General features: G+C 46.5%; 1 long non-coding RNA gene across 2 annotated transcripts in view; it reads left to right on the plus strand.

Moving 5' to 3' along the window:
* LOC135093796 (uncharacterized) overlaps window positions 1-17,192 on the plus strand; it is a 109,391-nt gene that overhangs the window by 3,884 nt on the left and 88,315 nt on the right. The window contains exons 3-4 of one of the 2 annotated variants that reach the window (XR_010263490.1): window positions 2,847-2,927; window positions 3,081-3,753. The exons of the other annotated variant lie outside the window; for it this stretch is intronic. This is a non-coding gene — a long non-coding RNA (uncharacterized LOC135093796). Of the gene's footprint in view, window positions 1-2,846; window positions 2,928-3,080; window positions 3,754-17,192 lie in introns of those variants that run through there. 2 annotated transcript variants of the gene reach the window in all.

The following is a 17,192-nucleotide window of genomic DNA, read 5'->3' on the forward strand; positions in this document are numbered from 1 at the left end:
TTTTTTCTGAGTGGTGGCCTCCGTACAGACAGGATAGTAGCAGCAGAGGGTCAGCAGCTCGGCGGGACTGCCCTCGTCACTGTCGCCTCGAGGAAGGGTTTGGCTTCTTGTGCTGCGACGTGAGGGCGGGAAGGTCACGACACCTACACCTATCTGTGTATGTAGGGCTGTGGGGCTGCGTAGGAACCCCCCTCCCACTCCACACCCTTTTCTTCATCCCACACGCCAATCAACATCATTACCATCCTGATTACTTCTCGTACACACATAGATGGGTATAAATGGATAGGTGTATGTACTTTATTGACTACAAATCAACTATTACACTAGCAAATTAAATTACGAGAAATAACTACACATCCATATGCATACCACACACACACACACACACACACACACACACACACACACTTGGCAGGGGGGGAGGGAAGGGACGGAGGGAGGACTGGAGGGGAAGGAAGGACCCACCCATCGCTCAGTATGTGTCGAACTTCATCATAGTGATCGATCGATGCCGTCAAACATGGGGTGTGTTAGGGAGGGGGAAGGGGGAAGTAAACTCAGTCTGAGGACAAAACCATTAAAGTCACCCTTGGCCCCGTGCCGCGAAGGTGTGTGTGTGGCGGCTGCAAGCGGGGAGAGGCATCGATCTGTGCCGAACTGCGTGGGTACTGTGAGGGTTGAGTGGGCGGTGGTGGTGGTGGAGGTTGCAGGTGGCGGGCGATAGATAGGGTGGGAAAGAGGACAAGGAATAAGAAATGTTCGGGTGGAGCTCTGTAAGGTTGATGGATTGAAGGACGTGACATAGATACTGGACAGGAGAGGGAGAAAGATTTGTGAACGACAGGAATGTATAGTGGGTAGTGATTTTGTGTGTGTGTGTGTGTGTGTGTGCTCCAACCTGCGTGCATAATCTTTCAGGGGTGTGAGTGCGAGGAGGTAGGTAGGATAAATTTATGTATGAGAGGGAGGAGAGGAGAGAGGAGAGGAGGTGAGGGGAGAGGAGAGGGGAGAGGAGGAGGAGAGGACCTGTGCAAGGCCGCCTACCGTTACTCAAGGTTGGCTGGTGAGGAACGAGCCAACCTCTCCCTCCTCTCCCTCCCTCCCTCCCTACTCACCTACGTCACTCGCACCGCTACCCAGCCTCTTCCTTCCTCCGGCTCGGCGGGTGACTGGCAACTACCGCGTTCATTCGCTATTGCACCTGTTGCCGTCACCGAGAGAGAGAGAGGAGGGGGGAGTAGAATGCCAAAACACTTCATTTTCCTCTCCCATCTTGCTTCACTTTTTCTCCCATCTCTTCTTTCCCTCTCTCCCCTTCATTTCATCCCTACTCGTGCAACCTTTTTCCTCGCCACATCACCACTACTCGCAAACACGCCAAAGCAAGCAAAAAATATTCAGAATGATTGGTGTTGATGGTTTTTCTTCCGCGGGACTGAGAGTTGTTGTGACTTTTTAGAGTTCGTTGTCCTGGGACCGGCACGTGTGAGAGATCGAGTCTGGGGTTCGTCTTGGGTCGGGAAGAGGAAGAGGAGGATCGAAGGAGAAAGGAAGAGAATATATAGCTTTAATATTATTGTTTATCTTGATGGCTCAGCTTCTCCCTCGCTTCCTATCTCAGGGTCTGGGGAGGAACTGCCACAAGGGTTTTCCTTCTCAAGGCTAACCAGTTATGCACAGTTACTACTTACCGCTCAGATATTCATTATCCATTCATGAGGCGTGTCGAGAGGTTCAGCGGGACGGTCGGCCGTCTGGGATGAGGCAGCAGGCGTCTGGTGTGTGTCTATGTGTATGTTAGGGTGGCTCGGCTCCTCTTTTGCCCTCCCTTGGCCCCGCGTCATGAGTGCCCGAGTGCCATCACCTAGGGGACCCGGTGACTCCTAATCTTTCGAACTCTCTCTCCCACGCCCTTCGCCATTAAGGCTCACCAGTAAGACTCGTTTCCTCGCACACACGTAAGGCGAGAAGGGCATCAGTTCTCCCCTCTGAACCTTTTCCGGCCCTGATTTGCGGAAGGGCACATGCCGTACTGACGGGTGACGAAGAACGCAGAAGGTCGGCACGCAAGCAAGGATTGAGGAAAAAACCTGAAAATGATCATTGCCTCGTGACGCTGAGCGGCGACAAGGCCGAGGCTCGGGGCTGGCCCGTATCTCAGCCACGATCAACACCAGCCTTTGTACGTACGGCTTCCCCTCGTTATTTTGCCGCATCCTTGAGCACACCTACATTATCCTTGGGCACCGATGCAACACCCTTGAGGAAGAAGGACGACGCAGGAATATAGGAGGAAGGGAGGCACAGGAGAAAGATAGGTAGGGTGAGGGGTAAGGGTCACTTCTCCACCCACACACCAGGGCCTTGAAGTGAAAGAAATACCTATATCAATATGGCGTCAAATAAATTGGTGTATGAGCGGCAACTATTAGCGCGCGCAGCCTTGGTGGGGTCTGGCGGACAGTAACGGCGGCGGCCTTGAGGAGCTGCCGGACATGGTGTGCGAAGAGAAGGGAGTCTTCCTGCAGGAGAGAAATGAAGGTTTTTGTTCATTTCCCTCTATCGACACATGTAACATAACTCCTGCATCTCCCTCAGAGGCTTTTGTCACTTCCTTCTTTCAACTCACTACTCTCCATCATACTTCTCTTTATTTGTCTTTTCAGTCATCATCCTTTACTGTTCCTTTCACTTTCACTTCTCTGGACTTGTACTTTATTAATTTTCTTATTCATCGTGAGGCGAACACACCCTTACCTCTCTCACTTGTCACAAGTGTATTTATTTCGCGATTCGAATTCCCGAGTACATCTTCCCCACAAATATGCCTTTCATTTCCATAGTGGTCTTCAGTGTCGGTTCCCTTCCGCAAACCTGCAAGGAAATCTTGGAAGCAACGTGCCCTTCAGTCTGTGGTAATAGAGGTGCGTGTCTTTACAAGGCGTAACACAAATGTACCTTTGCTTCCTCATTTTTAAGTTCCATAATTCCTATTCTCATATTCCGCTTTGTCTCTTAAATATCTTTCTTTCTGGTCTGCTTGTGTTTGCAACTCGGCGGCCTCGCTTATGCGTCAGGGAGGAGATGTCTGCAGTGGTCGGCCGATCGTGTGCTAGACAGGGAGGCGTGGCGGCCATGCAGCGCCTCGGCAGTGCACGGGAGGGACGACCTGGGCCGCAAGGAAGGCGTGAGAGCAGCAAGGCAGACTTGTCACTGAGAACTTCTGACGCCGCTTAATACAATGATGCCATTATGTTTTTTTTTTTTTCTCGTATAATATCACTGTTTGACATTGACAATATTTTTTCCATTTATTTTTAAGGTGTAGACAATGGCTGGCGGCCGTGAGAGGAGGTTGGTGATTTTTTTTCTTTAAAGATTTTGGGATATGCGTCTTGACTTATGGCTCATAAAAGGTCGTGATGTGGTAGTACATTGGTGTGTTCTTAACCGTAATTGTGGCTGTGCTGGTTCTCATCTTCCCCGGGCCTCGCGCGCTCCAGGAAGCCGCGTGTCTCCCTAAGATCAAAGTTTAAAGCAAGATCAGGATTAGGTCTCGCATCCGACCTTGTCTTCAGCGCCTCTGTCGTGAGGTACCGAGGCGGGGGGCGGCTCACCTTGGCTGCAGCTGAAGGTGCGCCCGCTAACCTTGCGGCGCCCCCTGTCCCCTGCCCCTTCGCTCCTCGCCACACTCCCCGTTTTGATAAACACTCCTCACTTTCGCTTTCCGCTTTGCTCTTCGTTTTCTATTGAGACGCAGTTTTCCTCCCTCATCGCCTGAAAGCTTTCCACCCCGTGACACTTGAGTAATCACGATATTTTACTTTTACCGGGGCGACCTTGTTGTTGCTCATAATAGCGACCACAAGCAGGATGGAGGGCGAGGGTGGGGCCGCGGGTGTGGGTGGGCCGGGGGACGGAAGGATTGAGGAAGGGATGGGTGTGGGGCTGTGAGGGACGGGAAGGAGGGGCAAGTGAGGAGGCTGAACACTACTTACCCGAATGCAAGACAGTTAGTCGAGTCCAAGGGTGCCTGGTGGCGAGGACTGTTACGAGGGTGAGCGTGTGGGCGGGGTGTGGTGGAGGGCATGGGCAGGGTGTGCGAGATGGGCGGGGCACGGTCATCGCACGTGTATTGGTCTGCTGCGTTTGTGTGTGTGTGTGTGTGTGTGTGTGTGTGTGTGTGGCGCGGACCTTGATGCCCGCGTTGGTACACACGTGTTTGCCGGCCACTTTTACTCTCTATAGATGCTCCGCGGTATGCCTGACGCAGCCTTCTGGATGACGGTCAGCGAGCCACAACACGCCTCTGTGGACACACAAAGAACGCATTTTCTTGCAGTTTCTGAGGGCTGGCGCCGCATGTATGACTCGAGGAATGACGACTGCTTCCGTTGGTCTTATTTTATTTATTTATTTTTTTTTTTAACCGAGTAAAGTTGAACTAAAAAAAAAAAAAAAGTTTGAAGGCGAGTACTTCCGCGGGCATAGCAGGAAGAGGAGCGCAAAGGGCGAAGTTGAAGGAGATGGAGGGGCATTTAGCAGGAAGAGGAGGGGACAAGTAGCGGGCCTGGAAGGGAACATTGAGGGGGGGCAGGGAATGGGTGGACTGCAAGCTGAATCCCGTCACGGAAGTTTTTGCGTGAGGGTGTGACGGAAAGTGAAACTGAGAGTTACCGCTTTTTTTTCTCTCTCTGTCTCGGTTGTAGTTGAGCGGCTTTTTTCCAGCTGGGTATTTTGAGAATGTTAACGGGAGGGAGGGGCCCCAGGAGCGTGCCCTCAGGGACATGTCGCCCTGCTCAGAGGAGACGTCATGAGGCCGTGCACGTGTGTCTGGTCCTTGAGGGACAGGGACAAACAAGCTTCACACAAGGCTGCCTGTCACCTCGAGAGCTGCAGCGAGGGAAGCAATAAGGAAGTGTTATTGGGAGGTCCGATGGAGGTTTATTCTTATTGGAGCACAATAAAGTATTGCCAGTTTTCTGCGTGGCAGACAGCGCTCGTTATTAAAAGTGAGTTGTTAGTTCTGCTGACTCTGGTAAGGAACATCACCACCGCAGCGGAGTGTTGCACTGGCTGAGGGGAGAATGGAACGCGGTAATGAGGAACTCCGCATCGCAACACACCTGATGTTTATTGCGGTGGACGTCACGGTCCTGTCCCATCCTGGTCTCCCTTCTGCCGCTAGACTTATCCGGCGTCCCTACTTCCTTTCTGCTTCTCTCCCTTCCTTCCCTTCTCCCTACTGTGCCCTACTTGTTTCGGACTCACCACGGCCACGAGAAACAATTTGGCGGGATGAATCGTAAAAACTGACAGACGGGGATTTGTGTGTTCTACTGTGTCATAGCCACACAAGAAGGTAACAGATAACACGACCACAGTGTTAAAAGCATCAATCAACTGGGCCAGCCTTGACGCAGGTGTATTGATGTGTTCTGAGAAGACACTGAAACTCTCCAAGACGTCGAGTTCGATGGCTGTTGGTCGCATTATTCAGACCAGGTCATGGCCTGCGCGTGTCGGCACTCCCGGCTGGCTGTCGTGGCGGATGGCTTGGCATCTCGCTCAGCTCCTCCCGTCGCTCTCGTCTTCTTTTCCATGTCTGAAGAGGCACTGAAGGAGGGAGAGAAATGAAAGGAAGGGAGAAAAGAAAGCAGGAAAAGTGAAGAGGGGAATGGAAGGATGGAAGGCAAGGGAAGCGAGAAGAAAAGAGAAGTAGTCAGGAGAGGGACTGAAGGAGGGAGTGAGAAGAAAGAAAGAGAAGGGAGTGATGGGGTAAAGGAGGGGAGATGTTAGAGGAAGGAAGGAGAGAGACAGGGAGAGATGGGGCGGGAAGAGGGCAACAGGTGACAAACACATTACCGCAAGAGTCAGAGGAGTCAAGGAGTGTGTCAAAACTTTACCTTTAGGCGGCGAGGCACTCTGTTGTGGCACCTGACTGACGTTTTTTTTTTTTTTCTTATTCTCTCTCTTTTAGCATTCTTCCACTTCCCCTCCATCTCACCAACTTTTGTAGAGATGGTTATAAAAATCTATATAGCCTCTTTGTTTCATATTGTAACTAGTTCTGGGCATAAAAATTTTTCTATTTTTTTTTTAGTTTTATGCTTGAACATTTTTAGTTTTATGCTTGAACAGTCTTAAAAAAAACGGATGCCATATTACCATATATTGAGTAACCGGTAATCACTAATCACATTGCTAGTGCCGAGTTAATAAGGGGCTTTAAATGATGAAATTATGGATACGAATGATTGGTAGGTATAGATATTTATGTTTTATACATTGACTGCCACGTATATGTCTCCTGGATTCTTATAGCTTCCCTTATGTTCTTGTATACTTAGGTACTGCTTTACATCTCCTTCCACTGCCGTCTCCCTCCTCCTCCTCTTCCTCCTCCTCCCCCCCGCCTCTCAGTTCCGATGGATGGACAGCTCTTGGTTCGAGGGTTTACTGAAAAATTCGTTGTTGGTCAGTCCCTCTTTATGTTTCCGACCCGCCCTTCCCGCTCCGCCCTTTCCATCCCTCCCTCCCCCCTCCCTTTCCCTTCCGTCTTCCCCACAACGCCCATCCCTCCCACGCCCTCAGGTGACCCGTTCGGTTGAAAAATATGTCACGTCGACCGGATGTTAGGAAGTCCCTGGCTGCCTCAATTAAGAACATAATTTTTCCCTGTCTGTCTAGCTACCTGCCTGTCTGTCTGTCTGTCTGTCTGTCTGTCTGTCTATCTGTTTCTCCGTCAATTTATGTATCTGTTTGTGTGTCTGTTGATCTTTCTGAGTGTCTATGTGTCTGTCTGCCTGGTTTGCCTACCTATGTCTCGCTGTCTTTGTCTGCCTGTTTGCCCGTCACTGTTTGTCTGTCTGTCTACCTGTCTGCCTGTTTGTCTGTCTATCTCTGCCTTTTTGTCTGCGAGTTTGCCTCTCTCTCTCTCTCTCTCTCTCTCTCTCTCTCTCTCTCTCTCTCTCTCTCTCTCTCTCTCTCTCTCTCTCTCTCTCTCTCTCTCTCTCTCTCTGTTCAAATGTGTGTGTGTTCGTTCACTGGTGCCCACGGTGGTATGAAATTGCGTCTTGAGGAATATTGTGAGTGGGTAGGATGCGAATGGATAGAAGTTGAGAGGGGGAAGGCGAGTGGGACTCGATCCGTGAATGGCGAGGCTGGATGGCCGGCGCGGAGCGAAGCTGCGGAGCTCACGGCGAGAAATCTTCATCTCTTCAGAACATCTTGACAAGAAAACGTGCTTACGGATGTCGCCGAGACCTTGAGAGTGACGGCGGGGAGGGAGGCTGGTGAGGGAGATACATTAGGGGGCATGGGGACGCAGGGGGTGGGGGGTTGGGTCTAGACGACGTAGACGCCGCCAGTTGAACAACAAAGTGTGCCAAAAATAAACTAAGTAAAACCAAACCATGTGACCTTACTGGGAACACCTTTGGTACAGGTAACAGGAACTAATTATATGGGAGACTGTCTTGAATTACCTTGGTGGTGAATTGGATGGAAAAACTGGAGCTAGAAAACAAAGATTCGGTGCTTTTCTTTGGGCGACCACGTGGCTTCTTTTCGCCAGTGTGCCCCGCCTCTGCCCGTCTGCCCGCCTCTGCCTCGTCTGTCTCTCCGTCCCTCCCTCTGGTTGCCCGTCTGTCTGTCTTTCCCTCTTGTAGGTCAGTTTTGCTTTCCTTTCTTGAGTGTCTCTTGAAGAGCCCTCTCTGTTTTCACCACCAGCGGGTCTTGGCTCCTCGTGGTGTGGGTCGTTTGCGATATTTTCTCGTAGATTCATAAATGCGCATCGCAGACCGGTGGAGTGCGTGGGCCCTCGCGTCCTTCGGCCAGTGTCCTTCGGGAGGCGTGTAAGGGGGCGGAGTCACCTGTTTTCGTCTCCGTACAACGTGAGTACCCATTGGCGTCTGTCTCGCCTCGCCCTCCCTGTGTGTGTATGTGCCCATAGTTATATTTACCTAGTTATAGCATATAGTTCTTGAACAACAATTTTATGGTCTTGTCTCGTGTGTGTGTGTGTGTGTGTGTGTGTGTGTGTGTGTGTGTGAATGTAAAAGTATATGTAAGTGTAGCGTGTGTGTGGACACGTGCCCATGGGTGTCGCAGTATTCAGGATCTTACAGCTTGGGTATTTACGCCGAAACTCAATGACAAGAGTGAATATTAGAAGGAGCAATCAGGGTGATGCATTCCTTCATGAGAGCAGCATAACAAAAAATAATTGATGACTGACCTATGCAATGAAAACAATGTTGATGCTGCGGAACTGTGCCTCAGCATTATGACATGCATGGATACTGTTCTTATTTATTTTGAGGTTTGTACAGAATATATTGCATTGTCTTAATTTTTTATTCATCTATTTTTTTTTTTTAAAGAAAATGGGTAATTTTGATGATTGCATTGTTCATAATTGTAGTCTCCTTTGAATTTTTTACTCTAATCTGGTGTTCTCTCTCTCTCTGTCCTCCCTGTTTGTTGTTTCGGTGCAGGATTTTTCTGTTTTTTCCTCCTTTTGTTATTGAAGGTCTCTTGCTTTCCTGAGTCTTTTTTTTTTTTCTCTCATTTGATGGTTATCTGGCTGTTGTTTCTGCCTTGCTATTGGTCCAGCTTGCTATGTTGTTGATAGGTAATTGGTTATTTATTTTTTGCCCATTTACATGTATCCTTGCAGCCCTCCTCCCCCATCCTCCCTCCCCATCACTTGTCCTCGGCGTGAACTGGTTGAAAGGGCCGGTGGGGTGACATGGGCTGGGATCTGGGGACATTTTTTTTTTCTCTTGACACTTATAAATGAGCGCCCAAAACAGGTCCTCAGGGTGAGTCCACATAGAGAGTTGCCGGAAGAAAAATACCGTAAAAATTAAAGACCTGGTCAGTCATTTTTTTTTGGTTACAAATGCTTATTTATGAATCTGTTCGTTATTTATTCGCTTATTTTCCTTATTTTCGTCCCTCTGAACACCTTTACTCTGCAGTATGAGAGGTATGAAATGTATGATATATGATTTTCTTTCCTCATTAGTCGGTAAAGAGTGCAGTGCAGGACAAGGCAACCCCAATGATAAATAAATAAATAAATGTCAAGTATAAAAGTAAAATTTCCCCCGGAGAGAGAGAGAGAGAGAGAGAGAGAGAGAGAGAGAGAGAGAGAGAGAGAGAGAGAGAGAGAGAGAGAGAGAGAGAGAGAGAGAGAAAATGCAACAAAAAATGGATGAATAAACACTATTTTTTTTTTCTCTTTTTTAGTCACGGTCGAAAGACTCGAGACGATTTGAAGCATTAGAACTATCGACTAATCTGAGGGAAGGATTTTTTTCGATCATAGTGTTATCGATGCGGGCGATACGTGGTGAGAATTACATAACTTGCAGATGATCCTTGATGTGTTTTATTGCAAATACTAAGGCGATAAGCTAGTGCATGTATATACTGAGTCTCCTCTCTTTCATTCTTTATTTATTTTATTTTATTTCTTCCTTCCCTTCTCAGCTTCTTTCTTTTTTCTTTATTTCTTTATCTTATTTTCTTTATACGACATTGTTTTTACAAAGATGATAAGATTGAGCAAGATCTGTACAACAAGTTAAAGGGAGAAAAACTCGCACTCCCATAATGAAAGAGAGTGAGAGTGTCAAAAAAAGTTTAATTCTTACGGTGTCTTGATACAAGTCTTGCTTTAATGCGCAAGAAGCAAGGGGAGAACACAGGAGCAGACACAAATTATCCGGGGACGAAAGAGGAAAGATAGAAGCTAATTTCTACACTGTTAAAATGGAGAAATAGGATTGCGGATCCGAGATAATTACATCGTTTTTGTTTAGAGGGTCGTTCGTCCAGGTAGGATAGAGAATTGTGGATTACAGTCATTACTATAGTTTGGGCGGATACTTTGCAAAACTAAAGAAGAATCCTACGTGAATAAATAACAGTAAATAAATAACAATATTGCAGTAGTTTGGAAGAATAAAGAAAAACCTTCATATGATAAGTAAAGGGAAGGTTGCGTGTTCATAGAACCGGAAAATTTTGTGGCCAGGCAGATTATAAACACGAAAGCACGTTTTCTTAATCATACGAAGAATTCCATAAGAGAAAGTTTAAAGTTCAAGGAAGGTATAAAATCCTTCTTAGAATTTTTATTATAGTATATTTCAATAAGATGGAAGAGAGTGAGAGAAAAAAAACGCAATCTTCTAAAGCCGAATGTTATTTTTTATGAAAACATTTGAGCAGAACGTTTCTGATTGTGATGATGTCACCTGGATTAAAGAGTGAAGGAAAAGATAAGAAATTAAATATTTTCTGTCACGTAGATACCAAAAGTCACGAATAAGTCACGAAATTTTGAAATTTATCATTGAGAGATGTTTTAGAGATCTAAAGTGATTCCGGGATCAATTGTACGTAGAGCACGGCAATTTCAGGATGTGGAATGTTACAGAATCTTTTGAGAGACGTCTCTTTTTATTGGGAAAACACAAGAGGAAAGATTACTGAACCCGGATTACATTCAGCTTTATTATCAGTGTAATGTATGCTGTACTTTAATGCTAGAAACAGTCACTGTTTGGTAAAAAACATTTTATTGATAATGAAACTACATTGATTATGTACGGAGTCGTAATTTTCTCACCAGGTGGAGATATAGTGCCAGAAGCGACGGTATAACATTCATATACAAGGTGATGATGACTGGAGGAACTTGATGTTGAGAAAAATTAAACAGACAACGAGGCGAGCCTGCTGGTAAGGTGAAGAGTTTTGGTGTCTATCCAAGGCCGTCTGGTATATACATACAAGTGCATGGTGTTGTTACTAGTAGTGGCTTTACGTCATTGAGCATAGCGAAGGTGGGGGTTTGTTTACCAGCATGGTCAATAAAAATAAAATAAAAAATACAAACCTGTTGGCGAACATTGAGATATGAGATTGAACTTATTTGCTAAAATGGAACACGCCAGGCCTTCTGAAGTGAAATATTTATTTCTTTTATACACGGAAATTATGTATGAGGTATAAAATGCAGATACTCAGCTGGAGAAAAACAATAATGCCTCAGTCACGTGGTGGAAACTCCTGCAGCATCAAGGTCGCGGGCACGAGAGCAAGTGGTACGGGCGCGAAGACAGCAGAACAGCGGACCTTGGACCCAGCGGGGAACATATAATGATTACTGTCAGCAGCTTGGGGCACTTGAGTTTCCTTGAGGTAAAGAAGGCAGACTTGGGGAGAGATCGTGTTCTGTTGATAGGTAGTTAGATATTTGATACCGTATAGCGGGACAGTGCAAGAGGCCAGCAGACTCACTCCATTTATGGGCGATGGGCGATCACTCACGGCATGCCTTTACTTCTTATCCCGGCAGGGACTTCGAGGCTACGGTTGGCATTTATGGCCATATATTTATGTGATTTCATTGGTTTACGCTTGTGTAAATTATGCTTGTAGTGTTGCAACAAGGCGAAGAGACCTTTTGCATAGAGTACATACAAGCTGGAGTGCTTGCTGTCTTGTGATACCGAGATACAAAGGGTTACAGTTCAAGAGGGCAAAGAAGACGCACACAGTCATTGATTTGTTCCCAACGTCCTCACAAATTCCTTATCTACCGTAAGTGTGTTACAATCGTAACGGCACGTGACTTACTGTCTGCTCTGCCCTCCTTTATAGCTGCGAACAGAATGAGAAGAGAATGTATACTCTTCATTTGTAATACTAATTGTCTCCATATTAACTTCCGCTGGTTCTATTTTAAAATTAACCTTCTCTTCCTCTTTTTTAGTTTTCCCACACATTCCCTTTTCTCCACATCGTCCCTCCCTTCCGACCTATACCTCTAACTCACTCCCCTAATTCCCCCTCATCTGTATCCCCGTCTACCCTTGTCCCTCCCTCATTGTCTCATTCCCTCCAGTATCTCATTACAAAAACCACCCACGCCCATATGCCCCGTTTCCTTTTCCTTAATCACTTCCCTTCTTTCCCCATACACCTCCCCATCACAAGCTCTTTATCCCCTTTACCCACGCACATCATTACCCCTTCCCCTCTCAATCACCTCCCCCTTCCGTGCTCTCCTCCACTCACCCTTCACTTTGTCCCAACACAGCAGACACCAACGCCTTTCCTCCCTCCCTGTCTCCTCCTTTTCGCCCTCCACACTGAGCCACCCCCGCTCTCCTTGGGCGCCTCCCTGCCTGCACCCTCGCCACCGCCCCCAGACAAGTACGCCGCCGGGGGAAAAACAACACGTCTGGTCGGCGCAGAAGGTAAAGCGATACAAAATATCAAGGCCCACCGGCGTCCTTGTTACTCTCCTGAAGGACAAGCTGACGTCATCAATTCCGCCACCACCACCACCACCATCACCATCACCACCACGGTCACTTTTACTCTCAACAAGCACAACACCGGCACCGCACCACCCAAGCAACCACCAAAAACCTTCATTATCCTCACCATCACCATTACCACTTTTTCTCCCCTTTGGCAATACCGTCACCACTTATACCTCCCCCCCAGTCCTAACCATCTCCATAACTTCCACAATTACCATCACCAAACCGCCATTACCACTAACTTCGTGACCTCCACCACTACTAATTTTATCAACACCACCACCTCATGCCTTACAGACCCACGCCTCGCTCCACCCACGCCCTGCGCCACTCATACCTTCACACAGCCACGCCACGCCGCTTCCCGCAAAACGCACGAGCCACCCCTCCCTTGCATGTCGAGACTCCGCGCACAGAACTCTCAGGGACAAACTCCACAGATTTCCGCGTCGAGCACCGCGCCTGGGTTGTGCTGCGGCTGCCGAGCGAATTAATTTAGTTTTCCCATTCGCCACTTAGATGAAAATTAAGGTTGGCTGAGTACCTCATTAATTAACAAACTAATGAGCTTCCTTCCTATTTAACTAGTATACGACTATCTATTTTATCTACCTGTCTACCTACTTATCTACCGATTCTCTTACCTGCCTACTTATTTATCTATGTGCATTTTTACCTGCCTTTCTGCCAACTTACCTACCTGCTTACCTATCACTTACCTATGTAGCCACCTACTTAGTACTTCTTACTTACGCATCTGTCTCCTTACCTACATAATTAATTACTAATCTACTTCTCTAACGATCTTTCTAGCTACGTATCTATCAACCAATCTATCTACTAATGAACTAACCACCTAAGAATTATCAGTTTATTAAGTAAATAAAGTGAATATATGATTAACCGAATACCTCTCTGATTAACGGATGAATTATATGAGTAAGATTCATATTGATTTATTGACTGAATGAGAAGAATAACAATTTGGCCAACTTACTGACAAACGCCCCAGTAACTGTCGCCTAATTACTTCATTCTTTGTTTCAATTACTGAGTGACTGACTAACAATTGGTTGATTAGCTCACCAAACGATACGTCAGCGAACCAATTAATTCGGGATCAATTAAGGCCCTGAGGAAAGAAAGAAGAATAGGAAGAAAAGAATAATGGAGAGTTTTTTTTTTTTTTTACGTTTTTGTGTGATGGAGAAGAAGGCCTCAGTTTCCTTGAGCAGCTTGAGGCTTGTTAACTTTTATACACAGTTATATTGCGCTGGATTGCGTAAGTAGTGTGATAATTTAAATACTGTGTGAAGTTTTCCTCTCCCTTGGAATTATGAGTTTATTTTTCGAAATTGAATTGGCGAACTCTTTTTGGCGACTTTTTCTTTTCCTGTAAGGATGAAGAGCAAATTTATTTTTTGGATGAATGAGGCGCTTTTTTTTTTTCGTCTGGGAGGGAATGACAAGTCAAGAAAGTTTTTTTTTTCTTTTTCCTCAGTTCCGTGTGCCTTTGGTTAGTCTCTGACACACACACACACACAAAAAAAAAAAAGGAAAATCCTAACTCAGCTTGTTTACATATTGTCTTTAACTGTATATCAACATTCCAGACAGAAAATAAAAGTTACCACATAAAAAAGAAAAGAGCCCTGCGTCCCTCAGTGGCCCTTTGCTGCTGCTGCTGCTGCTCCTTCTGCTCTCTACCGCCCTTGCTGGCGGAAAAAAACCCAGAGAACAAAGAAAGACATAAAAAAGAAAAAGCTGTGTGTTAAAATAAGGAGGAGAGAAGGTGCAAACATATGGTAAAAAAAAAAAAAAAAAACTTAACTTGAAAATTGTTGTTTATTTCACTGCGTTACGGTACATATGCAAAAAAGGAAAAAAAAAAGAAAAAAAAAAAAAAGCTACGTATTTAGAGACACGAGGTGAGTACATGTGCCAGAAATACGAGGAGAAAAATGAAACGAAGAGAAAAATGAAACTCGAAAATGGTTAGGTACATGTCAGCGCGTTACGAGACCCACACTGTGAAACAAAGAAAAGTATTAAAAAGTCGTATTCAAACAGGGAGAGGAAGTGACATCTGCTAAAAAAAAAAAAGGAAAATATGTAAGCTAGAAACAAGGGTCGAGTTTATTTTTATATATTTAAGGATCCACAAGACAAAGATGAAAGTAAAATAACCAAACACGTATTTAGAAAAGCGGAGTGGAGGCGAGAACCTGCGTTAGCTAAAGAAAAACAACACATAGGATACATAAGATTATATAAGTTTATGAAATAGCATTAAATTATATCTGTCTATTGGAATTTATGTATCTCAGTTTACGAGAGAGAGAGAGAGAGAGAGAGAGAGAGAGAGAGAGAGAGAGAGAGAGAGAGAGAGAGAGAGAGAGAGAGAGAGAGAGAGAGAGAGGAAAATAACAGGACATCCGATTATTTAAGTTTATGAAATACTGTAAAATTTTTACCTCAGTTTATTACAATTTATTTATCTCAGTATATTACGGTGTAAGAGAAAGCGGCAGCAGAAATATCTAAAAGGAACGCTGGAAATCGTCGAGTTTACTTCAGTGCGTTAGAAAGCGTCGCACTTTCGTACCGTGTCAAGCAGGGCGATAAATTCCAGACGTACCCTGTTGCCTGCACGGGTTCTGAGGCGACGGCCGGCTGGGACTGGATGAGACGGGACGGGATGGGATGGGCAGAGAGAGAGGGAGGGAGGGAGAGAGGGAGGGAGAGAGGGAGGGAGAGGGAGAGGGAGAGAGAGAGAGAGAGAGGTTAGGGGGAAGGAAGAAGGGAAGGGTTTGAGGAGAGGAAGGGAAGGAAGGGCAGGGCGTGGGGAAGAAAGCGGCACATGGGGCACTTCAGCTTCAAGATTTTCAAGATTTTCTTCGTCCCTCGCTGCGTAGCTCCTCAGGGGACGAGGCGACGAAAATGTTGAGATGGAGTGTGATTTTCTTTTCGAGGTTACATTAAGTTAGTTTCACCAGCACCAGCATCACCACTACCACCACCACCTCCTCCTCCTCCTTCTCCTCTTCGTCCTCCTCCTCCTCCTCCTCCTCCTCCTCAGTTAGATTACACTCCACTATTCAACTGCGTCATAAATTTGCTCCTTTGAATTTATATTAATGTGCAGCTTTTCTGGAAGAAGTATGAGAGAGAGAGAGAGAGAGAGAGAGAGAGAGAGAGAGAGAGAGAGAGAGAGAGAGAGAGAGAGAGAGAGAGAGAGAATGAATGGCATCTTCACAACGAGGAACATGCCAAGTTTCTCTCTCTCTCTCTCTCTCTCTCTCTCTCTCTCTCTCTCTCTCTCTCTCTCTCTCTCTCTCTCTCTCTCTCTCTCTCTCTCTCTCCTATCAATCATCACCTTCTACCTTCTCCCTTTTCGTTCCCTGTCCCTATTACATACCTCTCCCCTACCCCTGTCCTCTCCTCCCTCTGCCACTACCCTTCTATGCACAAGACACGCTCCCAGGATACCCGACTGACCACTCTTGCGGGTTGAGTCATGGGCTACTAATGTTTTTCTTTTCTTTTTTTCATTTTTTTTCTCTCTGAGGCATTCGCTTGGTCGTTTCATTGGAGGACCGGCTGTGTGTGTGTGTGTGTGTGTGTGTGTGTGTGTGTGTGTGTGTGTGTGTGTGTGTGTGTACCTTTTGCACTTTCAGGTATGGCGTCTCACCTGGCGGGTTAACTGTTAGCTCTTCCTTTTTGCCCCTCGTGCGAGTAATGGCGAAGGGAAGGGGGAATTACCCAGACGTCACTACTACTACTGTTACTCCACAGCTTGTTTTGATCTGGGCTCTCTCTCTCTCTCTCTCTCTCTCTCTCTCTCTCTCTCTCTCTCTCTCTCTCTCTCTCTCTCTCTCTCTCTCTGTGTGTGTGTGTGTGTGTGTGTGTAAACTGCATGAATGGTTAAATTCTTAAGTGTGTGTGTGTGTGTGTGTGTGTGTGTGTGTGTGTATAATTGTAATTGTGATTTTTTTTTTAAGCGCGCGCGTGTGCATTTGTGTGTGTGTGTGTGTGTGTGTGTGTGTGTGTGTGTGTGTGTGTAACTGCATGAATGGTTAAATTCTTGAGTGTGTGTGTGGTTGTGCGCGCCTGTGTGTCTGTCTGTCTGTCTCTGTCTCTCTCTCTCTCTCTCTCTCTCTCTCTCTCTCTCTCTCTCTCTCTCTCTCTCTCTCTCTCTCTCTCTCTCTCTCTCTCTCTCTCTCTCAAACCCTAAACCCTAAACCCGCATCACAGCAGTGCCTAGGTCCCCCCTGACCCTCCCTAACACCCTTAGAGGACCCCAAGACTGGCAGCGTCTCTACCAACCTTGGCGTTCTGGGCCCCTCATAAAGTGCTCCGACGTGTGTAGAATTAGTTCATTGTGGTCGTGACGTAATGCTCCCTGAAATGCACCCTGAGAAAGAGAAAAAAAGATAATTAATAAGGACGTAGTACAGGGGAGGAAAAAAGAAAGGTGGTGTGTGGGGATGTGGGGATGGAGGGCGAGGGAAAGGGTGGGAGTGATGGAGAGGGAGAGGTGGAGAGAGCCTGTGTGTGTATGTGTGTGTGTGTGTGTGGATGATTGCGGTTGCCATGGAGCAGTTATTGGATCACGTGATCTACTCCTCCGTAATGGAGTGCCAGGTGTAAAGCAAAGGTGTCCTGCTGTGCCCTCTTATTTGTGTCTATTTGTCTGTCTGTCTGTCTGTCTGTCTGTGTGCCTGCTGTTTGGCTTCCTCTCTGTCTGCCTTTCTCTCTGCCTTTCTTTCTCTCTGCTTGTTTGCCTGCCCGTCTGTCTACCTGCCTGCCTGTCTACATGTCTATCTGCCTGCCTGCCTGCCT

The sequence above is a fragment of the Scylla paramamosain genome, chromosome 3 (assembly GCF_035594125.1).
Source record: "Scylla paramamosain isolate STU-SP2022 chromosome 3, ASM3559412v1, whole genome shotgun sequence".
Classification (NCBI taxonomy): domain Eukaryota; kingdom Metazoa; phylum Arthropoda; class Malacostraca; order Decapoda; family Portunidae; genus Scylla; species Scylla paramamosain.